Below are 26,538 nucleotides of genomic sequence, written 5' to 3'. Positions count from 1 at the left end.
CCCCCCAAAATGGCTAAATCTGCCAATATCTCCTAAACTACAATAGCCAGGAATACGCCGATAGGCTCATTCGATGTAACTTTTGCATTGCGACAATCTGGTAGCAGAGTTGTAACTGCAGGCCCTCGGGAACATAGAGAAATCTTGGTGGAATTGAACTTTTTATAAATTTTCATACCCCCCAAAATGGCTAAATCTGCCAATATCTCCTAAACTACAATAGCCAGGAATACGCCGATAGGCTCATTCGATGTAACTTTTGCATTGCTACAATCTGCTAGCAGAGTTGTAACTGCAGGCCCTCGGGAACATAGAGAAATCTTGGTGGAATTGAACTTTTCATAAATTTTCATACCCCCAAAAATGGCTAAATCTGCCAGTATCTCCTAAACTACAATAGCCAGGAATACGCCGATAGGCTCATTCGATGTAACTTTTGAATTGCTACAATCTGGTAGCAGAGTTGTAACTGTAGGCCCTCGGGAACAGAGAGAAATCTTGGTGGAATTGAACTTTTCATAAATTTTCATACCCCCCAAAATGGCTAAATCTGCCAATATCTCCTAAACTACGATAGCCAGGAATACGCCGATAGGCTCATTCGATGTAACTTTTGAATTGCTACAATCTGGTAGCAGAGTTGTAACTGTAGGCCCTCGGGAACATAGAGAAATCTTGATGGAATTGAACTTTTCATAAATCTTCATACCCCCAAAATGACTAAATCTGCCAATATCTCCTAAACTACAATAGCCAGGAATACGCCGATAGGCTCATTCGATGTAACTTTTGCATTGCTACAATCTGGTAGCAGAGTTGTAACTGCAGGCCCTCGGGAACATAGAGAAATCTTGGTGGAATTGAACTTTTCATAAATTTTCATACCCCCCAAAATGGCTAAATCTGCCAATATCTCCTAAACTACAATAGCCAGGAATACGCCGATAGGCTCATTCGATGTAACTTTTGAATTGCTACAATCTGGTAGCAGAGTTGTAACTGTAGGCCCTCGGGAACATAGAGAAATCTTGGTGGAATTGAACTTTTCATAAATTTTCATACCCCCTAATATGGCTAAATCTGCCAATATCTCCTAAACTACAATAGCCAGGAATACGCCGATAGGCTCATTCGATGTAACTTTTGAATTGCCACAATCTGGTAGCAGAGTTGTAACTGTAGGCCCTCGGGAACATAGAGAAATCTTGGTGGAATTGAACTTTTCATAAATTTTCATACCCCCCAAAATGGCTAAATCTGATAATATCTCCTAAACTACGATAGCCAGGAATACGCTGATAGGCTCATTCGATGTAACTTTTGAATTGCTACAATCTGGTAGCAGAGTTGTAACTGTAGGCCCTCGGGAACATAGAGAAATCTTGGTGGAATTGAACTTTTCATAAATTTTCATACCCCTCAAAATGGCTAAATCTGCCAATATCTCCTAAACTACAATAGCCAGGAAGACGCCGATAGGCTCATTCGATGTAACTTTTGAATTGCTACAATCTGGTAGCAGAGTTGTAACTGTAGGCCCTCGGGAACATAGAGAAATCTTGGTGGAATTGAACTTTTCATAAATGTTCATACCCCCCAAAATGGCTAAATCTGCCAATATCTCCTAAACTACAATAGCCAGGAATACGCCGATAGGCTCATTCGATGTAACTTTTGAATTGCTACAATCTGGTAGCAGAGTTGTAACTGTAGGCCCTCGGAAACATTGAGAAATCTTGGTGGAATTGAACTTTTCATAAATTTTCATACCCCATAAAATGGCTAAATCTGCCAATATCTCCTAAACTACGATAGCCAGGAATACGCCGATAGGCTCATTCGATGTAACTTTTGAATTGCTACAATCTTGTAGCAGAGTTGTAACTGTAGGCCCTCGGGAACATAGAGAAATCTTGGTGGAATTGAACTTTTCATAAATCTTCATACCCCCCAAAATGGCTAAATCTGCCAATATCTCCTAAACTACAATAGCCAGGAATACGCCGATAGGCTCATTCGATGTAACTTTTGCATTGCGACAATCTGGTAGCAGAGTTGTAACTGTAGGCCCTCGGGAACATAGAGAAATCTTGGTGGAATTGAACTTTTCATAAATTTTCATACCCCCCAAAATGGCTAAATCTGCCAATATCTCCTAAACTACAATAGCCAGGAATACGCCGATAGGCTCATTCGATGTAACTTTTGAATTGCTACAATCTGGTAGCAGAGTTGTAACTGTAGGCCCTCGGGAACATAGAGAAATCTTGGTGGAATTGAACTTTTCATAAATTTTCATACCCCCCAAAATGGCTAAATCTGCCAATATCTCCTAAACTACAATAGCCAGGAAAACGCCGATAGGCTCATTCGATGTAACTTTTGAATTGCTACAATCTGGTAGCAGAGTTGTAACTGTAGGCCCTCGGGAACATAGAGAAATCTTGGTGGAATTGAACTTTTCATAAATTTTCATACCCCCCAAAATGGCTAAATCTGATAATATCTCCTAAACTACGATAGCCAGGAATACGCTGATAGGCTCATTCGATGTAACTTTTGAATTGCTACAATCTGGTAGCAGAGTTGTAACTGTAGGCCCTCGGGAACATAGAGAAATCTTGGTGGAATTGAACATTTCATAAATTTTCATACCCCTCAAAATGGCTAAATCTGCCAATATCTCCTAAACTACAATAGCCAGGAAGACGCCGATAGGCTCATTCGATGTAACTTTTGAATTGCTACAATCTGGTAGCAGAGTTGTAACTGTAGGCCCTCGGGAACATAGAGAAATCTTGGTGGAATTGAACTTTTCATAAATTTTCATACCCCCCAAAATGGCTAAATCTGCCAATATCTCCTAAACTACAATAGCCAGGAATACGCCGATAGGCTCATTCGATGTAACTTTTGAATTGCTACAATCTGGTAGCAGAGTTGTAACTGTAGGCCCTCGGGAACATAGAGAAATCTTGGTGGAATTGAACTTTTCATAAATTTTCATACCCCATAAAATGGCTAAATCTGCCAATATCTCCTAAACTACGATAGCCAGGAATACGCCGATAGGCTCATTCGATGTAACTTTTGAATTGCTACAATCTGGTAGCAGAGTTGTAACTGTTGGCCCTCGGGAACATAGAGAAATCTTGGTGGAATTGAACTTTTCATAAATCTTCCTACCCCCCAAAATGGCTAAATCTGCCAATATCTCCTAAACTACAATAGCCAGGAATACGCCGATAGGCTCATTCGATGTAACTTTTGCATTGCGACAATCTGGTAGCAGAGTTGTAACTGCAGGCCCTCGGGAACATAGAGAAATCTTGGTGGAATTGAACTTTTTATAAATTTTCATACCCCCCAAAATGGCTAAATCTGCCAATATCTCCTAAACTACAATAGCCAGGAATACGCCGATAGGCTCATTCGATGTAACTTTTGAATTGCTACAATCTCGTAGCAGAGTTGTAACTGTAGGCCCTCGAGAACATAGCGAAATCTTGGTGGAATTGAACTTTTCATAAATTTTCATACCCCCCAAAATGGCTAAATCTGCCAATATCTCCTAAACTACAATAGCCAGGAATACGTCGATAGGCTCATTCGATGTAACTTCAGAATTGCTACAATCTGGTAGCAGAGTTGTAACTGTAGGCCCTCGGGAACATAGAGAAATCTTGGTGGAATTGAACTTTTCATAAATTTTCATACCCCCCAAAATGGCTAAATCTGCCAATATCTCCTAAACTACAATAGCCAGGAATACGCCGATAGGCTCATTCGATGTAACTTTTGAATTGCTACAATCTGGTAGCAGAGTTGTAACTGTAGGCCCTCGGGAACATAGAGAAATCTTGGTGGAATTGAACTTTTCATAAATTTTCATACCCCCCAAAATGGCTAAATCTGCCAATATCTCCTAAACTACAATAGCCAGGAAAACGCCGATAGGCTCATTCGATGTAACTTTTGAATTGCTACAATCTGGTAGCAGAGTTGTAACTGTAGGCCCTCGGGAACATAGAGAAATCTTGGTGGAATTGAACTTTTCATAAATTTTCATACCCCCCAAAATGGCTAAATCTGCCAATATCTCCTAAACTACAATAGCCAGGAATACGCCGATAGGCTCATTCGATGTAACTTTTGAATTGCTACAATCTGGTAGCAGAGTTGTAACTGTAGGCCCTCGGGAACATAGAGAAATCTTGGTGGAATTGAACTTTTCATAAATTTTCATACCCCCCAAAATGGCTAAATCTGCCAATATCTCCTAAACTACAATAGCCAGGAAAACGCCGATAGGCTCATTCGATGTAACTTTTGAATTGCTACAATCTGGTAGCAGAGTTGTAACTGTAGGCCATCGGGAACATAGAGAAATCTTGGTGGAATTGAACTTTTCATAAATTTCCATACCCCTCAAAATGGCTAAATCTGCCAATATCTCCTAAACTACAATAGCCAGGAAGACGCCGATAGGCTCATTCGATGTAACTTTTGAATTGCTACAATCTGGTAGCAGAGTTGTAACTGTAGGCCCTCGGGAACATAGAGAAATCTTGGTGGAATTGAACTTTTCATAAATTTTCATACCCCCCAAAATGGGTAAATCTGCCAATATCTCCTAAATTACAATAGCCAGGAATACGCCGATAGGCTCATTCGATGTAACTTTTGAATTGCTACAATCTGGTAGCAGAGTTGTAACTGTAGGCCCTCGGGAACATAGAGAAATCTTGGTGGAATTGAACTTTTCATAAATTTTCATACCCCATAAAATGGCTAAATCTGCCAATATCTCCTAAACTACGATAGCCAGGAATACGCCGATAGGCTCATTCGATGTAACTTTTGAATTGCTACAATCTGGTAGCAGAGTTGTAACTGTTGGCCCTCGGGAACATAGAGAAATCTTGGTGGAATTGAACTTTTCATAAATCTTCATACCCCCCAAAATGGCTAAATCTGCCAATATCTCCTAAACTACAATAGCCAGGAATACGCCGATAGGCTCATTCGATGTAACTTTTGCATTGCGACAATCTGGTAGCAGAGTTGTAACTGCAGGCCCTCGGGAACATAGAGAAATCTTGGTGGAATTGAACTTTTTATAAATTTTCATACCCCCCAAAATGGCTAAATCTGCCAATATCTCCTAAACTACAATAGCCAGGAATACGCCGATAGGCTCATTCGATGTAACTTTTGAATTGCTACAATCTGGTAGCAGAGTTGTAACTGTAGGCCCTCGGGAACATAGAGAAATCTTGGTGGAATTGAACTTTTCATAAATTTTCATACCCCATAAAATGGCTAAATCTGCCAATATCTCCTAAACTACGATAGCCAGGAATACGCCGATAGGCTCATTCGATGTAACTTTTGAATTGCTACAATCTGGTAGCAGAGTTGTAACTGTTGGCCCTCGGGAACATAGAGAAATCTTGGTGGAATTGAACTTTTCATAAATCTTCATACCCCCCAAAATGGCTAAATCTGCCAATATCTCCTAAACTACAATAGCCAGGAATACGCCGATAGGCTCATTCGATGTAACTTTTGCATTGCGACAATCTGGTAGCAGAGTTGTAACTGCAGGCCCTCGGGAACATAGAGAAATCTTGGTGGAATTGAACTTTTTATAAATTTTCATACCCCCCAAAATGGCTAAATCTGCCAATATCTCCTAAACTACAATAGCCAGGAATACGCCGATAGGCTCATTCGATGTAACTTTTGAATTGCTACAATCTCGTAGCAGAGTTGTAACTGTAGGCCCTCGAGAACATAGCGAAATCTTGGTGGAATTGAACTTTTCATAAATTTTCATACCCCCCAAAATGGCTAAATCTGCCAATATCTCCTAAACTACAATAGCCAGGAATACGTCGATAGGCTCATTCGATGTAACTTCAGAATTGCTACAATCTGGTAGCAGAGTTGTAACTGTAGGCCCTCGGGAACATAGAGAAATCTTGGTGGAATTGAACTTTTCATAAATTTTCATACCCCCCAAAATGGCTAAATCTGCCAATATCTCCTAAACTACAATAGCCAGGAATACGCCGATAGGCTCATTCGATGTAACTTTTGAATTGCTACAATCTGGTAGCAGAGTTGTAACTGTAGGCCCTCGGGAACATAGAGAAATCTTGGTGGAATTGAACTTTTCATAAATTTTCATACCCCCCAAAATGGCTAAATCTGCCAATATCTCCTAAACTACAATAGCCAGGAAAACGCCGATAGGCTCATTCGATGTAACTTTTGAATTGCTACAATCTGGTAGCAGAGTTGTAACTGTAGGCCCTCGGGAACATAGAGAAATCTTGGTGGAATTGAACTTTTCATAAATTTTCATACCCCCCAAAATGGCTAAATCTGCCAATATCTCCTAAACTACAATAGCCAGGAATACGCCGATAGGCTCATTCGATGTAACTTTTGAATTGCTACAATCTGGTAGCAGAGTTGTAACTGTAGGCCCTCGGGAACATAGAGAAATCTTGGTGGAATTGAACTTTTCATAAATTTTCATACCCCCCAAAATGGCTAAATCTGATAATATCTCCTAAACTACGATAGCCAGGAATACGCTGATAGGCTCATTCGATGTAACTTTTTAATTGCTACAATCTGGTAGCAGAGTTGTAACTGTAGGCCCTCGGGAACATAGAGAAATCTTGGTGGAATTGAACTTTTCATAAATTTTCATACCCCTCAAAATGGCTAAATCTGCCAATATCTCCTAAACTACAATAGCCAGGAAGACGCCGATAGGCTCATTCGATGTAACTTTTGAATTGCTACAATCTGGTAGCAGAGTTGTAACTGTAGGCCCTCGGGAACATAGAGAAATCTTGGTGGAATTGAACTTTTCATAAATTTTCATACCCCCCAAAATGGCTAAATCTGCCAATATCTCCTAAACTACAATAGCCAGGAATACGCCGATAGGCTCATTCGATGTAACTTTTGAATTGCTACAATCTGGTAGCAGAGTTGTAACTGTAGGCCCTCGGGAACATAGAGAAATCTTGGTGGAATTGAACTTTTCATAAATTTTCATACCCCATAAAATGGCTAAATTTGCCAATATCTCCTAAACTACAATAGCCAGGAATACGCCGATAGGCTCATTCGATGTAACTTTTGAATTGCTACAATCTGGTAGCAGAGTTGTAACTGTTGGCCCTCGGGAACATAGAGAAATCTTGGTGGAATTGAACTTTTCATAAATCTTCATACCCCCCAAAATGGCTAAATCTGCCAATATCTCCTAAACTACAATAGCCAGGAATACGCCGATAGGCTCATTCGATGTAACTTTTGCATTGCGACAATCTGGTAGCAGAGTTGTAACTGCAGGCCCTCGGGAACATAGAGAAATCTTGGTGGAATTGAACTTTTTATAAATTTTCATACCCCCCAAAATGGCTAAATCTGCCAATATCTCCTAAACTACAATAGCCAGGAATACGCCGATAGGCTCATTCGATGTAACTTTTGAATTGCTACAATCTCGTAGCAGAGTTGTAACTGTAGGCCCTCGAGAACATAGCGAAATCTTGGTGGAATTGAACTTTTCATAAATTTTCATACCCCCCAAAATGGCTAAATCTGCCAATATCTCCTAAACTACAATAGCCAGGAATACGTCGATAGGCTCATTCGATGTAACTTCAGAATTGCTACAATCTGGTAGCAGAGTTGTAACTGTAGGCCCTCGGGAACATAGAGAAATCTTGGTGGAATTGAACTTTTCATAAATTTTCATACCCCCCAAAATGGCTAAATCTGCCAATATCTCCTAAACTACAATAGCCAGGAATACGCCGATAGGCTCATTCGATGTAACTTTTGAATTGCTACAATCTGGTAGCAGAGTTGTAACTGTAGGCCCTCGGGAACATAGAGAAATCTTGGTGGAATTGAACTTTTCATAAATTTTCATACCCCCCAAAATGGCTAAATCTGCCAATATCTCCTAAACTACAATAGCCAGGAAAACGCCGATAGGCTCATTCGATGTAACTTTTGAATTGCTACAATCTGGTAGCAGAGTTGTAACTGTAGGCCCTCGGGAACATAGAGAAATCTTGGTGGAATTGAACTTTTCATAAATTTTCATACCCCCCAAAATGGCTAAATCTGCCAATATCTCCTAAACTACAATAGCCAGGAATACGCCGATAGGCTCATTCGATGTAACTTTTGAATTGCTACAATCTGGTAGCAGAGTTGTAACTGTAGGCCCTCGGGAACATAGAGAAATCTTGGTGGAATTGAACTTTTCATAAATTTTCATACCCCCCAAAATGGCTAAATCTGCCAATATCTCCTAAACTACAATAGCCAGGAAAACGCCGATAGGCTCATTCGATGTAACTTTTGAATTGCTACAATCTGGTAGCAGAGTTGTAACTGTAGGCCATCGGGAACATAGAGAAATCTTGGTGGAATTGAACTTTTCATAAATTTTCATACCCCCCAAAATGGCTAAATCTGCCAATATCTCCTAAACTACAATAGCCAGGAAAACGCCGATAGGCTCATTCGATGTAACTTTTGAATTGCTACAATCTGGTAGCAGAGTTGTAACTGTAGGCCCTCGGGAACATAGAGAAATCTTGGTGGAATTGAACTTTTCATAAATTTTCATACCCCCCAAAATGGCTAAATCTGATAATATCTCCTAAACTACGATAGCCAGGAATACGCCGATAGGCTCATTCGATGTAACTTTTGAATTGCTACAATCTGGTAGCAGAGTTGTAACTGTAGGCCCTCGGGAACATAGAGAAATCTTGGTGGAATTGAACTTTTCATAAATTTTCATACCCCTCAAAATGGCTAAATCTGCCAATATCTCCTAAACTACAATAGCCAGGAAGACGCCGATAGGCTCATTCGATGTAACTTTTGAATTGCTACAATCTGGTAGCAGAGTTGTAACTGTAGGCCCTCGGGAACATAGAGAAATCTTGGTGGAATTGAACTTTTCATAAATTTTCATACCCCCCAAAATGGCTAAATCTGCCAATATCTCCTAAACTACAATAGCCAGGAATACGCCGATAGGCTCATTCGATGTAACTTTTGAATTGCTACAATCTGGTAGCAGAGTTGTAACTGTAGGCCCTCGGGAACATAGAGAAATCTTGGTGGAATTGAACTTTTCATAAATTTTCATACCCCATAAAATGGCTAAATCTGCCAATATCTCCTAAACTACGATAGCCAGGAATACGCCGATAGGCTCATTCGATGTAACTTTTGAATTGCTACAATCTGGTAGCAGAGTTGTAACTGTTGGCCCTCGGGAACATAGAGAAATCTTGGTGGAATTGAACTTTTCATAAATCTTCATACCCCCCAAAATGGCTAAATCTGCCAATATCTCCTAAACTACCATAGCCAGGAATACGCCGATAGGCTCATTCGATGTAACTTTTGCATTGCGACAATCTGGTAGCAGAGTTGTAACTGTAGGCCCTCGGGAACATAGAGAAATCTTGGTGGAATTGAACTTTTCATAAATTTTCATACCCCCCAAAATGGCTAAATCTGCCAATATCTCCTAAACTACAATAGCCAGGAATACGCCGATAGGCTCATTCGATGTAACTTTTGAATTGCTACAATCTGGTAGCAGAGTTGTAACTGTAGGCCCTCGGGAACATAGAGAAATCTTGGTGGAATTGAACTTTTCATAAATTTTCATACCCCCCAAAATGGCTAAATCTGCCAATATCTCCTAAACTACAATAGCCAGGAAAACGCCGATAGGCTCATTCGATGTAACTTTTGAATTGCTACAATCTGGTAGCAGAGTTGTAACTGTAGGCCCTCGGGAACATAGAGAAATCTTGGTGGAATTGAACTTTTCATAAAATTTCATACCCCCCAAAATAGCTAAATCTGCCAATATCTCCTAAACTACGATAGCCAGGAATACGCCGATAGGCTCATTGGATGTAACTTTTGAATTGCTACAATCTGGTAGCAGAGTTGTAACTGTAGGCCCTCGGGAACATAGAGAAATCTTGGTGAAATTGAACTTTTCATAAATTTTCATACCCCCCAAAATGGCTAAATCTGCCAATATCTCCTAAACTACAATAGCCAGGAATACGCCGATAGGCTCATTCGAAGTAACTTTTGAATTGCTACAATCTGGTAGCAGAGTTGTAACTGTAGGCCCTCGGGAACATAGAGAAATCTTGGTGGAATTGAACTTTTCATAAATTTTCATACCCCCCAAAATGGCTAAATCTGCCAATATCTCCTAAACTACAATAGCCAGGAATACGCCGATAGGCTCATTCGATGTAACTTTTGAATTGCTACAATCTGGTAGCAGAGTTGTAACTGTAGGCCCTCGGGAACATAGAGAAATCTTGGTGGAATTGAACTTTTCATAAATTTTCATACCCCCTAAAATGGCTAAATCTGCCAATATCTCCTAAACTACAATAGCCAGGAATACGCCGATAGGCTCATTCGATGTAACTTTTGAATTGCTACAATCTGGTAGCAGAGTTGTAACTGTAGGCCCTCGGGAACATAGAGAAATCTTGGTGGAATTGAACTTTTCATAAATTTTCATACCCCCCAAAATGGCTAAATCTGATAATATCTCCTAAACTACGATAGCCAGGAATACGCTGATAGGCTCATTCGATGTAACTTTTGAATTGCTACAATCTGGTAGCAGAGTTGTAACTGTAGGCCCTCGGGAACATAGAGAAATCTTGGTGGAATTGAACTTTTCATAAATTTTCATACCCCTCAAAATGGCTAAATCTGCCAATATCTCCTAAACTACAATAGCCAGGAAGACGCCGATAGGCTCATTCGATGTAACTTTTGAATTGCTACAATCTGGTAGCAGAGTTGTAACTGTAGGCCCTCGGGAACATAGAGAAATCTTGGTGGAATTGAACTTTTCATAAATTTTCATACCCCCCAAAATGGCTAAATCTGCCAATATCTCCTAAACTACAATAGCCAGGAATACGCCGATAGGCTCATTCGATGTAACTTTTGAATTGCTACAATCTGGTAGCAGAGTTGTAACTGTAGGCCCTCGGGAACATAGAGAAATCTTGGTGGAATTGAACTTTTCATAAATTTTCATACCCCATAAAATGGCTAAATCTGCCAATATCTCCTAAACTACGATAGCCAGGAATACGCCGATAGGCTCATTCGATGTAACTTTTGAATTGCTACAATCTGGTAGCAGAGTTGTAACTGTTGGCCGTCGGGAACATAGAGAAATCTTGGTGGAATTGAACTTTTCATAAATCTTCATACCCCCCAAAATGGCTAAATCTGCCAATATCTCCTAAACTACAATAGCCAGGAATACGCCGATAGGCTCATTCGATGTAACTTTTGCATTGCGACAATCTGGTAGCAGAGTTGTAACTGCAGGCCCTCGGGAACATAGAGAAATCTTGGTGGAATTGAACTTTTTATAAATTTTCATACCCCCCAAAATGGCTAAATCTGCCAATATCTCCTAAACTACAATAGCCAGGAATACGCCGATAGGCTCATTCGATGTAACTTTTGAATTGCTACAATCTGGTAGCAGAGTTGTAACTGTAGGCCCTCGAGAACATAGCGAAATCTTGGTGGAATTGAACTTTTCATAAATTTTCATACCCCCCAAAATGGCTAAATCTGCCAATATCTCCTAAACTACAATAGCCAGGAATACGTCGATAGGCTCATTCGATGTAACTTCAGAATTGCTACAATCTGGTAGCAGAGTTGTAACTGTAGGCCCTCGGGAACATAGAGAAATCTTGGTGGAATTGAACTTTTCATAAATTTTCATACCCCCCAAAATGGCTAAATCTGCCAATATCTCCTAAACTACAATAGCCAGGAATACGCCGATAGGCTCATTCGATGTAACTTTTGAATTGCTACAATCTGGTAGCAGAGTTGTAACTGTAGGCCCTCGGGAACATAGAGAAATCTTGGTGGAATTGAACTTTTCATAAATTTTCATACCCCCCAAAATGGCTAAATCTGCCAATATCTCCTAAACTACAATAGCCAGGAAAACGCCGATAGGCTCATTCGATGTAACTTTTGAATTGCTACAATCTGGTAGCAGAGTTGTAACTGTAGGCCCTCGGGAACATAGAGAAATCTTGGTGGAATTGAACTTTTCATAAATTTTCATACCCCACAAAATGGCTAAATCTGCTAATATCTCCTAAACTACAATAGCCAGGAATACGCCGATAGGCTCATTCGATGTAACTTTTGAATTGCTACAATCTGGTAGCAGAGTTGTAACTGTAGGCCCTCGGGAACATAGAGAAATCTTGGTGGAATTGAACTTTTCATAAATTTTCATACCCCCCAAAATGGCTAAATCTGCCAATATCTCCTAAACTACAATAGCCAGGAAAACGCCGATAGGCTCATTCGATGTAACTTTTGAATTGCTACAATCTGGTAGCAGAGTTGTAACTGTAGGCCATCGGGAACATAGAGAAATCTTGGTAGAATTGAACTTTTCATAAATTTTCATACCCCCCAAAATGGCTAAATCTGCCAATATCTCCTAAACTACAATAGCCAGGAAAACGCCGATAGGCTCATTCGATGTAACTTTTGAATTGCTACAATCTGGTAGCAGAGTTGTAACTGTAGGCCCTCGGGAACATAGAGAAATCTTGGTGGAATTGAACTTTTCATAAATTTTCATACCCCCCAAAATGGCTAAATCTGATAATATCTCCTAAACTACGATAGCCAGGAATACGCTGATAGGCTCATTCGATGTAACTTTTGAATTGCTACAATCTGGTAGCAGAGTTGTAACTGTAGGCCCTCGGGAACATAGAGAAATCTTGGTGGAATTGAACTTTTCATAAATTTTCATACCCCTCAAAATGGCTAAATCTGCCAATATCTCCTAAACTACAATAGCCAGGAAGACGCCGATAGGCTCATTCGATGTAACTTTTGAATTGCTACAATCTGGTAGCAGAGTTGTAACTGTAGGCCCTCGGGAACATAGAGAAATCTTGGTGGAATTGAACTTTTCATAAATTTTCATACCCCCCAAAATGGCTAAATCTGCCAATATCTCCTAAAATACAATAGCCAGGAATACGCCGATAGGCTCATTCGATGTAACTTTTGAATTGCTACAATCTGGTAGCAGAGTTGTAACTGTAGGCCCTCGGGAACATAGAGAAATCTTGGTGGAATTGAACTTTTCATAAATCTTCATACCCCATAAAATGGCTAAATCTGCCAATATCTCCTAAACTACGATAGCCAGGAATACGCCGATAGGCTCATTCGATGTAACTTTTGAATTGCTACAATCTGGTAGCAGAGTTGTAACTGTTGGCCCTCGGGAACATAGAGAAATCTTGGTGGAATTGAACTTTTCATAAATCTTCATACCCCCCAAAATGGCTAAATCTGCCAATATCTCCTAAACTACAATAGCCAGGAATACGCCGATAGGCTCATTCGATGTAACTTTTGCATTGCGACAATCTGGTAGCAGAGTTGTAACTGCAGGCCCTCGGGAACATAGAGAAATCTTGGTGGAATTGAACTTTTTATAAATTTTCATACCCCCCAAAATGGCTAAATCTGCCAATATCTCCTAAACTACAATAGCCAGGAATACGCCGATAGGCTCATTCGATGTAACTTTTGAATTGCTACAATCTGGTAGCAGAGTTGTAACTGTAGGCCCTCGAGAACATAGCGAAATCTTGGTGGAATTGAACTTTTCATAAATTTTCATACCCCCCAAAATGGCTAAATCTGCCAATATCTCCTAAACTACAATAGCCAGGAATACGTCGATAGGCTCATTCGATGTAACTTCAGAATTGCTACAATCTGGTAGCAGAGTTGTAACTGTAGGCCCTCGGGAACATAGAGAAATCTTGGTGGAATTGAACTTTTCATAAATTTTCATACCCCCCAAAATGGCTAAATCTGCCAATATCTCCTAAACTACAATAGCCAGGAATACGCCGATAGGCTCATTCGATGTAACTTTTGAATTGCTACAATCTGGTAGCAGAGTTGTAACTGTAGGCCCTCGGGAACATAGAGAAATCTTGGTGGAATTGAACTTTTCATAAATTTTCATACCCCCCAAAATGGCTAAATCTGCCAATATCTCCTAAACTACAATAGCCAGGAAAACGCCGATAGGCTCATTCGATGTAACTTTTGAATTGCTACAATCTGGTAGCAGAGTTGTAACTGTAGGCCCTCGGGAACCTAGAGAAATCTTGGTGGAATTGAACTTTTCATAAATTTTCATACCCCCCAAAATGGCTAAATCTGCCAATATCTCCTAAACTACAATAGCCAGGAATACGCCGATAGGCTCATTCGATGTAACTTTTGAATTGCTACAATCTGGTAGCAGAGTTGTAACTGTAGGCCCTCGGGAACATAAAGAAATCTTGGTGGAATTGAACTTTTCATAAATTTTCATACCCCCCAAAATGGCTAAATCTGCCAATATCTCCTAAACTACAATAGCCAGGAATACGCCGATAGGCTCATTCGATGTAACTTTTGAATTGCTACAATCTGGTAGCAGAGTTGTAACTGTAGGTCCTCGGGAACATAGAGAAATCTTGGTGGAATTGAACTTTTCATAAATTTTCATACCCCCCAAAATGGCTAAATCTGCTAATATCTCCTAAACTACAAAAGCCAGGAATACGCCGATATGCTCATTCGATGTAACTTTTGAATTGCTACAATCTGGTAGCAGAGTTGTAACTGTAGGCCCTCGGGAACATAGAGAAATCTTGGTGGAATTGAACTTTTCATAAATTTTCATACCCCCTAAAATGGCTAAATCTGCCAATATCTCCTAAACTACAATAGCCAGGAATACGCCGATAGGCTCATTCGATGTCACTTTCGAATTGCTACAATCTGGTAGCAGAGTTGTAACTGTAGGCCCTCGGGAACATAGAGAAATCTTGGTGGAATTGAACTTTTCATAAATTTTCATACCCCTCAAAATGGCTAAATCTGCCAATATCTCCTAAACTACAATAGCCAGGAAGACGCCGATAGGCTCATTCGATGTAACTTTTGAATTGCTACAATCTGGTAGCAGAGTTGTAACTGTAGGCCCTCGGGAACATAGAGAAATCTTGGTGGAATTGAACTTTTCATAAATTTTCATACCCCCCAAAATGGCTAAATCTGCCAATATCTCCTAAACTACAATAGCCAGGAATACGCCGATAGGCTCATTCGATGTAACTTTTGAATTGCTACAATCTGGTAGCAGAGTTGTAACTGTAGGCCCTCGGGAACATAGAGAAATCTTGGTGGAATTGAACTTTTCATAAATTTTCATACCCCCCAAAATGGCTAAATCTGCCAATATCTCCTAAACTACAATAGCCAGGAATACGTCGATAGGCTCATTCGATGTAACTTCAGAATTGCTACAATCTGGTAGCAGAGTTGTAACTGTAGGCCCTCGGGAACATAGAGAAATCTTGGTGGAATTGAACTTTTCATAAATTTTCATACCCCCCAAAATGGCTAAATCTGCCAATATCTCCTAAACTACAATAGCCAGGAATACGCCGATAGGCTCATTCGATGTAACTTTTGAATTGCTACAATCTGGTAGCAGAGTTGTAACTGTAGGCCCTCGGGAACATAGAGAAATCTTGGTGGAATTGAACTTTTCATAAATTTTCATACCCCCCAAAATGGCTAAATCTGCCAATATCTCCTAAACTACAATAGCCAGGAAAACGCCGATAGGCTCATTCGATGTAACTTTTGAATTGCTACAATCTGGTAGCAGAGTTGTAACTGTAGGCCCTCGGGAACCTAGAGAAATCTTGGTGGAATTGAACTTTTCATAAATTTTCATACCCCCCAAAATGGCTAAATCTGCCAATATCTCCTAAACTACAATAGCCAGGAATACGCCGATAGGCTCATTCGATGTAACTTTTGAATTGCTACAATCTGGTAGCAGAGTTGTGACTGTAGGCCCTCGGGAACATAAAGAAATCTTGGTGGAATTGAACTTTTCATAAATTTTCATACCCCCCAAAATGGCTAAATCTGCCAATATCTCCTAAACTACAATAGCCAGGAATACGCCGATAGGCTCATTCGATGTAACTTTTGAATTGCTACAATCTGGTAGCAGAGTTGTAACTGTAGGTCCTCGGGAACATAGAGAAATCTTGGTGGAATTGAACTTTTCATAAATTTTCATACCCCCCAAAATGGCTAAATCTGCTAATATCTCCTAAACTACAAAAGCCAGGAATACGCCGATATGCTCATTCGATGTAACTTTTGAATTGCTACAATCTGGTAGCAGAGGTGTAACTGTAGGCCCTCGGGAACATAGAGAAATCTTGGTGGAATTGAACTTTTCATAAATTTTCATACCCCCTAAAATGGCTAAATCTGCCAATATCTCCTAAACTACAATAGCCAGGAATACGCCGATAGGCTCATTCGATGTCACTTTCGAATTGCTACAATCTGGTAGCAGAGTTGTAACTGTAGGCCCTCGGGAACATAGAGAAATCTTGGTGGAATTGAACTTTTCATAAATTTTCATACCCCTCAAAATGGCTAAATCTGCCAATATCTCCTAAACTACAATAGCCAGGAAGACGCCGATAGGCTCATTCGATGTAACTTTTGAATTGCTACAATCTGGTAGCAGAGTTGTAACTGTAGGCCCTCGGGAACATAGAGAAATCTTGGTGGAATTGAACTTTTCATAAATTTTCATACCCCCCAAAATGGCTAAATCTGCCAATATCTCCTAAACTACAATAGCCAGGAATACGCCGATAGGCTCATTCGATGTAACTTTTGAATTGCTACAATCTGGTAGCAGAGTTGTAACTGTAGGCCCTCGGGAACATAGAGAAATCTTGATGGAATTGAACTTTTCATAAATTTTCATACCCCCCAAAATGGCTAAATCTGCCAATATCTCCTAAACTACAATAGCCAGGAATACGTCGATAGGCTCATTCGATGTAACTTTTGAATTGCTACAATCTGGTAGCAGAGTTGTAACTGTAGGCCCTCGGGAACATAGAGAAATCTTGGTGGAATTGAACTTTTCATAAATTTTCATACCCCCCAAAATGGCTAAATCTGCCAATATCTCCTAAACTACAATAGCCAGGAATACGCCGATAGGCTCATTCGATGTAACTTTTGAATTGCTACAATCTGGTAGCAGAGTTGTAACTGTAGGCCCTCGGGAACATAGAGAAATCTTGGTGGAATTGAACTTTTCATAAATTTTCATACCCCCCAAAATGGCTAAATCTGCCAATATCTCCTAAACTACAATAGCCAGGAATACGTCGATAGGCTCATTCGATGTAACTTCAGAATTGCTACAATCTGGTAGCAGAGTTGTAACTGTAGGCCCTCGGGAACATAGAGAAATCTTGGTGGAATTGAACTTTTCATAAATTTTCATACCCCCCAAAATGTCTAAATCTGCCAATATCTCCTAAACTACAATAGCCAGGAATACGCCGATAGGCTCATTCGATGTAACTTTTGAATTGCTACAATCTGGTAGCAGAGTTGTAACTGTAGGCCCTCGGGAACATAAAGAAATCTTGGTGGAATTGAACTTTTCATAAATTTTCATACCCCCCAAAATGGCTAAATCTGCCAATATCTCCTAAACTACAATAGCCAGGAAAACGCCGATAGGCTCATTCGATGTAACTTTTGAATTGCTACAATCTGGTAGCAGAGTTGTAACTGTAGGCCCTCGGGAACCTAGAGAAATCTTGGTGGAATTGAACTTTTCATAAATTTTCATACCCCCCAAAATGGCTAAATCTGCCAATATCTCCTAAACTACAATAGCCAGGAATACGCCGATAGGCTCATTCGATGTAACTTTTGAATTGCTACAATCTGGTAGCAGAGTTGTAACTGTAGGCCCTCGGGAACATAAAGAAATCTTGGTGGAATTGAACTTTTCATAAATTTTCATACCCCCCAAAATGGCTAAATCTGCTAATATCTCCTAAACTACAAAAGCCAGGAATACGCCGATATGCTCATTCGATGTAACTTTTGAATTGCTACAATCTGGTAGCAGAGTTGTAACTGTAGGTCCTCGGGAACATAGAGAAATCTTGGTGGAATTGAACTTTTCATAAATTTTCATACCCCCCAAAATGGCTAAATCTGCTAATATCTCCTAAACTACAAAAGCCAGGAATACGCCGATATGCTCATTCGATGTAACTTTTGAATTGCTACAATCTGGTAGCAGAGTTGTAACTGTAGGCCCTCGGGAACATAGAGAAATCTTGGTGGAATTGAACTTTTCATAAATTTTCATACCCCCTAAAATGGCTAAATCTGCCAATATCTCCTAAACTACAATAGCCAGGAATACGCCGATAGGCTCATTCGATGTCACTTTCGAATTGCTACAATCTGGTAGCAGAGTTGTAACTGTAGGCCCTCGGGAACATAGAGAAATCTTGGTGGAATTGAACTTTTCATAAATTTTCATACCCCTCAAAATGGCTAAATCTGCCAATATCTCCTAAACTACAATAGCCAGGAAGACGCCGATAGGCTCATTCGATGTAACTTTTGAATTGCTACAATCTGGTAGCAGAGTTGTAACTGTAGGCCCTCGGGAACATAGAGAAATCTTGGTGGAATTGAACTTTTCATAAATTTTCATACCCCCCAAAATGGCTAAATCTGCCAATATCTCCTAAACTACAATAGCCAGGAATACGCCGATAGGCTCATTCGATGTAACTTTTGAATTGCTACAATCTGGTAGCAGAGTTGTAACTGTAGGCCCTCGGGAACATAGAGAAATCTTGGTGGAATTGAACTTTTCATAAATTTTCATACCCCCCAAAATGGCTAAATCTGCTAATATCTCCTAAACTACAAAAGCCAGGAATACGCCGATATGCTCATTCGATGTAACTTTTGAATTGCTACAATCTGGTAGCAGAGTTGTAACTGTAGGTCCTCGGGAACATAGAGAAATCTTGGTGGAATTGAACTTTTCATAAATTTTCATACCCCCCAAAATGGCTAAATCTGCTAATATCTCCTAAACTACAAAAGCCAGGAATACGCCGATATGCTCATTCGATGTAACTTTTGAATTGCTACAATCTGGTAGCAGAGTTGTAACTGTAGGCCCTCGGGAACATAGAGAAATCTTGGTGGAATTGAACTTTTCATAAATTTTCATACCCCCTAAAATGGCTAAATCTGCCAATATCTCCTAAACTACAATAGCCAGGAATACGCCGATAGGCTCATTCGATGTCACTTTCGAATTGCTACAATCTGGTAGCAGAGTTGTAACTGTAGGCCCTCGGGAACATAGAGAAATCTTGGTGGAATTGAACTTTTCATAAATTTTCATACCCCTCAAAATGGCTAAATCTGCCAATATCTCCTAAACTACAATAGCCAGGAAGACGCCGATAGGCTCATTCGATGTAACTTTTGAATTGCTACAATCTGGTAGCAGAGTTGTAACTGTAGGCCCTCGGGAACATAGAGAAATCTTGGTGGAATTGAACTTTTCATAAATTTTCATACCCCCCAAAATGGCTAAATCTGCCAATATCTCCTAAACTACAATAGCCAGGAATACGCCGATAGGCTCATTCGATGTAACTTTTGAATTGCTACAATCTGGTAGCAGAGTTGTAACTGTAGGCCCTCGGGAACATAGAGAAATCTTGGTGGAATTGAACTTTTCATAAATTTTCATACCCCATAAAATGGCTAAATCTGCCAATATCTCCTAAACTACGATAGCCAGGAATACGCCGATAGGCTCATTCGATGTAACTTTTGAATTGCTACAATCTGGTAGCAGAGTTGTAACTGTTGGCCCTCGGGAACATAGAGAAATCTTGGTGGAATTGAACTTTTCATAAATCTTCATACCCCCCAAAATGGCTAAATCTGCCAATATCTCCTAAACTACAATAGCCAGGAATACGCCGATAGGCTCATTCGATGTAACTTTTGCATTGCGACAATCTGGTAGCAGAGTTGTAACTGCAGGCCCTCGGGAACATAGAGAAATCTTGGTGGAATTGAACTTTTTATAAATTTTCATACCCCCCAAAATGGCTAAATCAGCCAATATCTCCTAAACTACAATAGCCAGGAATACGCCGATAGGCTCATTCGATGTAACTTTTGAATTGCTACAATCTCGTAGCAGAGTTGTAACTGTAGGCCCTCGAGAACATAGCGAAATCTTGGTGGAATTGAACTTTTCATAAATTTTCATACCCCCCAAAATGGCTAAATCTGCCAATATCTCCTAAACTACAATAGCCAGGAATACGTCGATAGGCTCATTCGATGTAACTTCAGAATTGCTACAATCTGGTAGCAGAGTTGTAACTGTAGGCCCTTGGGAACATAGAGAAATCTTGGTGGAATTGAACTTTTCATAAATTTTCATACCCCCTAAAATGGCTAAATCTGCCAATATCTCCTAAACTACAATAGCCAGGAATACGCCGATAGGCTCATTCGATGTAACTTTTGAATTGCTACAATCTGGTAGCAGAGTTGTAACTGTAGGCCCTCGGGAACATAGAGAAATCTTGGTGGAATTGAACTTTTCATAAATTTTCATACCCCCCAAAATGGCTAAATCTGCCAATATCTCCTAAACTACAATAGCCAGGAATACGTCGATAGGCTCATTCGATGTAACTTCAGAATTGCTACAATCTGGTAGCAGAGTTGTAACTGTAGGCCCTCGGGAACATAGAGAAATCTTGGTGGAATTGAACTTTTCATAAATTTTCATACCCCCCAAAATGTCTAAATCTGCCAATATCTCCTAAACTACAATAGCCAGGAATACGCCGATAGGCTCATTCGATGTAACTTTTGAATTGCTACAATCTGGTAGCAGAGTTGTAACTGTAGGCCCTCGGGAACATAAAGAAATCTTGGTGGAATTGAACTTTTCATAAATTTTCATACCCCCCAAAATGGCTAAATCTGCCAATATCTCCTAAACTACAATAGCCAGGAAAACGCCGATAGGCTCATTCGATGTAACTTTTGAATTGCTACAATCTGGTAGCAGAGTTGTAACTGTAGGCCCTCGGGAACCTAGAGAAATCTTGGTGGAATTGAACTTTTCATAAATTTTCATACCCCCCAAAATGGCTAAATCTGCCAATATCTCCTAAACTACAATAGCCAGGAATACGCCGATAGGCTCATTCGATGTAACTTTTGAATTGCTACAATCTGGTAGCAGAGTTGTAACTGTAGGCCCTCGGGAACATAGAGAAATCTTGATGGAATTGAACTTTTCATAAATTTTCATACCCCCCAAAATGGCTAAATCTGCCAATATCTCCTAAACTACAATAGCCAGGAATACGTCGATAGGCTCATTCGATGTAACTTTTGAATTGCTACAATCTGGTAGCAGAGTTGTAACTGTAGGCCCTCGGGAACATAGAGAAATCTTGGTGGAATTGAACTTTTCATAAATTTTCATACCCCCCAAAATGGCTAAATCTGCCAATATCTCCTAAACTACAATAGCCAGGAATACGCCGATAGGCTCATTCGATGTAACTTTTGAATTGCTACAATCTGGTAGCAGAGTTGTAACTGTAGGCCCTCGGGAACATAGAGAAATCTTGGTGGAATTGAACTTTTCATAAATTTTCATACCCCCCAAAATGGCTAAATCTGCCAATATCTCCTAAACTACAATAGCCAGGAATACGCCGATAGGCTCATTCGATGTAACTTTTGAATTGCTACAATCTGGTAGCAGAGTTGTAACTGTAGGCCCTCGGGAACATAGAGAAATCTTGGTGGAATTGAACTTTTCATAAATTTTCATACCCCCCAAAATGGCTAAATCTGCTAATATCTCCTAAACTACAAAAGCCAGGAATACGCCGATATGCTCATTCGATGTAACTTTTGAATTGCTACAATCTGGTAGCAGAGTTGTAACTGTAGGTCCTCGGGAACATAGAGAAATCTTGGTGGAATTGAACTTTTCATAAATTTTCATACCCCCCAAAATGGCTAAATCTGCTAATATCTCCTAAACTACAAAAGCCAGGAATACGCCGATATGCTCATTCGATGTAACTTTTGAATTGCTACAATCTGGTAGCAGAGTTGTAACTGTAGGCCCTCGGGAACATAGAGAAATCTTGGTGGAATTGAACTTTTCATAAATTTTCATACCCCCTAAAATGGCTAAATCTGCCAATATCTCCTAAACTACAATAGCCAGGAATACGCCGATAGGCTCATTCGATGTCACTTTCGAATTGCTACAATCTGGTAGCAGAGTTGTAACTGTAGGCCCTCGGGAACATAGAGAAATCTTGGTGGAATTGAACTTTTCATAAATTTTCATACCCCTCAAAATGGCTAAATCTGCCAATATCTCCTAAACTACAATAGCCAGGAAGACGCCGATAGGCTCATTCGATGTAACTTTTGAATTGCTACAATCTGGTAGCAGAGTTGTAACTGTAGGCCCTCGGGAACATAGAGAAATCTTGGTGGAATTGAACTTTTCATAAATTTTCATACCCCCCAAAATGGCTAAATCTGCCAATATCTCCTAAACTACAATAGCCAGGAATACGCCGATAGGCTCATTCGATGTAACTTTTGAATTGCTACAATCTGGTAGCAGAGTTGTAACTGTAGGCCCTCGGGAACATAGAGAAATCTTGGTGGAATTGAACTTTTCATAAATTTTCATACCCCCCAAAATGGCTAAATCTGCCAATATCTCCTAAACTACAATAGCCAGGAATACGTCGATAGGCTCATTCGATGTAACTTCAGAATTGCTACAATCTGGTAGCAGAGTTGTAACTGTAGGCCCTCGGGAACATAGAGAAATCTTGGTGGAATTGAACTTTTCATAAATTTTCATACCCCCCAAAATGTCTAAATCTGCCAATATCTCCTAAACTACAATAGCCAGGAATACGCCGATAGGCTCATTCGATGTAACTTTTGAATTGCTACAATCTGGTAGCAGAGTTGTAACTGTAGGCCCTCGGGAACATAAAGAAATCTTGGTGGAATTGAACTTTTCATAAATTTTCATACCCCCCAAAATGGCTAAATCTGCCAATATCTCCTAAACTACAATAGCCAGGAAAACGCCGATAGGCTCATTCGATGTAACTTTTGAATTGCTACAATCTGGTAGCAGAGTTGTAACTGTAGGCCCTCGGGAACCTAGAGAAATCTTGGTGGAATTGAACTTTTCATAAATTTTCATACCCCCCAAAATGGCTAAATCTGCCAATATCTCCTAAACTACAATAGCCAGGAATACGCCGATAGGCTCATTCGATGTAACTTTTGAATTGCTACAATCTGGTAGCAGAGTTGTAACTGTAGGCCCTCGGGAACATAAAGAAATCTTGGTGGAATTGAACTTTTCATAAATTTTCATACCCCCCAAAATGGCTAAATCTGCTAATATCTCCTAAACTACAAAAGCCAGGAATACGCCGATATGCTCATTCGATGTAACTTTTGAATTGCTACAATCTGGTAGCAGAGTTGTAACTGTAGGTCCTCGGGAACATAGAGAAATCTTGGTGGAATTGAACTTTTCATAAATTTTCATACCCCCCAAAATGGCTAAATCTGCTAATATCTCCTAAACTACAAAAGCCAGGAATACGCCGATATGCTCATTCGATGTAACTTTTGAATTGCTACAATCTGGTAGCAGAGTTGTAACTGTAGGCCCTCGGGAACATAGAGAAATCTTGGTGGAATTGAACTTTTCATAAATTTTCATACCCCCTAAAATGGCTAAATCTGCCAATATCTCCTAAACTACAATAGCCAGGAATACGCCGATAGGCTCATTCGATGTCACTTTCGAATTGCTACAATCTGGTAGCAGAGTTGTAACTGTAGGCCCTCGGGAACATAGAGAAATCTTGGTGGAATTGAACTTTTCATAAATTTTCATACCCCTCAAAATGGCTAAATCTGCCAATATCTCCTAAACTACAATAGCCAGGAAGACGCCGATAGGCTCATTCGATGTAACTTTTGAATTGCTACAATCTGGTAGCAGAGTTGTAACTGTAGGCCCTCGGGAACATAGAGAAATCTTGGTGGAATTGAACTTTTCATAAATTTTCATACCCCCCAAAATGGCTAAATCTGCCAATATCTCCTAAACTACAATAGCCAGGAATACGCCGATAGGCTCATTCGATGTAACTTTTGAATTGCTACAATCTGGTAGCAGAGTTGTAACTGTAGGCCCTCGGGAACATAGAGAAATCTTGGTGGAATTGAACTTTTCATAAATTTTCATACCCCCCAAAATGGCTAAATCTGCTAATATCTCCTAAACTACAAAAGCCAGGAATACGCCGATATGCTCATTCGATGTAACTTTTGAATTGCTACAATCTGGTAGCAGAGTTGTAACTGTAGGTCCTCGGGAACATAGAGAAATCTTGGTGGAATTGAACTTTTCATAAATTTTCATACCCCCCAAAATGGCTAAATCTGCTAATATCTCCTAAACTACAAAAGCCAGGAATACGCCGATATGCTCATTCGATGTAACTTTTGAATTGCTACAATCTGGTAGCAGAGTTGTAACTGTAGGCCCTCGGGAACATAGAGAAATCTTGGTGGAATTGAACTTTTCATAAATTTTCATACCCCCTAAAATGGCTAAATCTGCCAATATCTCCTAAACTACAATAGCCAGGAATACGCCGATAGGCTCATTCGATGTCACTTTCGAATTGCTACAATCTGGTAGCAGAGTTGTAACTGTAGGCCCTCGGGAACATAGAGAAATCTTGGTGGAATTGAACTTTTCATAAATTTTCATACCCCTCAAAATGGCTAAATCTGCCAATATCTCCTAAACTACAATAGCCAGGAAGACGCCGATAGGCTCATTCGATGTAACTTTTGAATTGCTACAATCTGGTAGCAGAGTTGTAACTGTAGGCCCTCGGGAACATAGAGAAATCTTGGTGGAATTGAACTTTTCATAAATTTTCATACCCCCCAAAATGGCTAAATCTGCCAATATCTCCTAAACTACAATAGCCAGGAATACGCCGATAGGCTCATTCGATGTAACTTTTGAATTGCTACAATCTGGTAGCAGAGTTGTAACTGTAGGCCCTCGGGAACATAGAGAAATCTTGGTGGAATTGAACTTTTCATAAATTTTCATACCCCATAAAATGGCTAAATCTGCCAATATCTCCTAAACTACGATAGCCAGGAATACGCCGATAGGCTCATTCGATGTAACTTTTGAATTGCTACAATCTGGTAGCAGAGTTGTAACTGTTGGCCCTCGGGAACATAGAGAAATCTTGGTGGAATTGAACTTTTCATAAATCTTCATACCCCCCAAAATGGCTAAATCTGCCAATATCTCCTAAACTACAATAGCCAGGAATACGCCGATAGGCTCATTCGATGTAACTTTTGCATTGCGACAATCTGGTAGCAGAGTTGTAACTGCAGGCCCTCGGGAACATAGAGAAATCTTGGTGGAATTGAACTTTTTATAAATTTTCATACCCCCCAAAATGGCTAAATCAGCCAATATCTCCTAAACTACAATAGCCAGGAATACGCCGATAGGCTCATTCGATGTAACTTTTGAATTGCTACAATCTCGTAGCAGAGTTGTAACTGTAGGCCCTCGAGAACATAGCGAAATCTTGGTGGAATTGAACTTTTCATAAATTTTCATACCCCCCAAAATGGCTAAATCTGCCAATATCTCCTAAACTACAATAGCCAGGAATACGTCGATAGGCTCATTCGATGTAACTTCAGAATTGCTACAATCTGGTAGCAGAGTTGTAACTGTAGGCCCTTGGGAACATAGAGAAATCTTGGTGGAATTGAACTTTTCATAAATTTTCATACCCCCTAAAATGGCTAAATCTGCCAATATCTCCTAAACTACAATAGCCAGGAATACGCCGATAGGCTCATTCGATGTAACTTTTGAATTGCTACAATCTGGTAGCAGAGTTGTAACTGTAGGCCCTCGGGAACATAGAGAAATCTTGGTGGAATTGAACTTTTCATAAATTTTCATACCCCCCAAAATGGCTAAATCTGCCAATATCTCCTAAACTACAATAGCCAGGAAAACGCCGATAGGCTCATTCGATGTAACTTTTGAATTGCTACAATCTGGTAGCAGAGTTGTAACTGTAGGCCCTCGGGAACATAGAGAAATCTTGGTGGAATTGAACTTTTCATAAATTTTCATACCCCCCAAAATGGCTAAATCTGCCAATATCTCCTAAACTACAATAGCCAGGAATACGCCGATAGGCTCATTCGATGTAACTTTTGAATTGCTACAATCTGGTAGCAGAGTTGTAACTGTAGGCCCTCGGGAACATAGAGAAATCTTGGTGGAATTGAACTTTTCAT

This window comes from Botryllus schlosseri, chromosome 15 (assembly GCF_051294905.1).
Source record: "Botryllus schlosseri isolate E-star chromosome 15, Bs_hap1, whole genome shotgun sequence".
NCBI classification, from domain to species: Eukaryota; Metazoa; Chordata; class Ascidiacea; order Stolidobranchia; family Styelidae; genus Botryllus; species Botryllus schlosseri.
The sequence above is the reverse complement of the archived record's forward strand: the minus strand, read 5'-3'. Positions refer to the sequence as shown.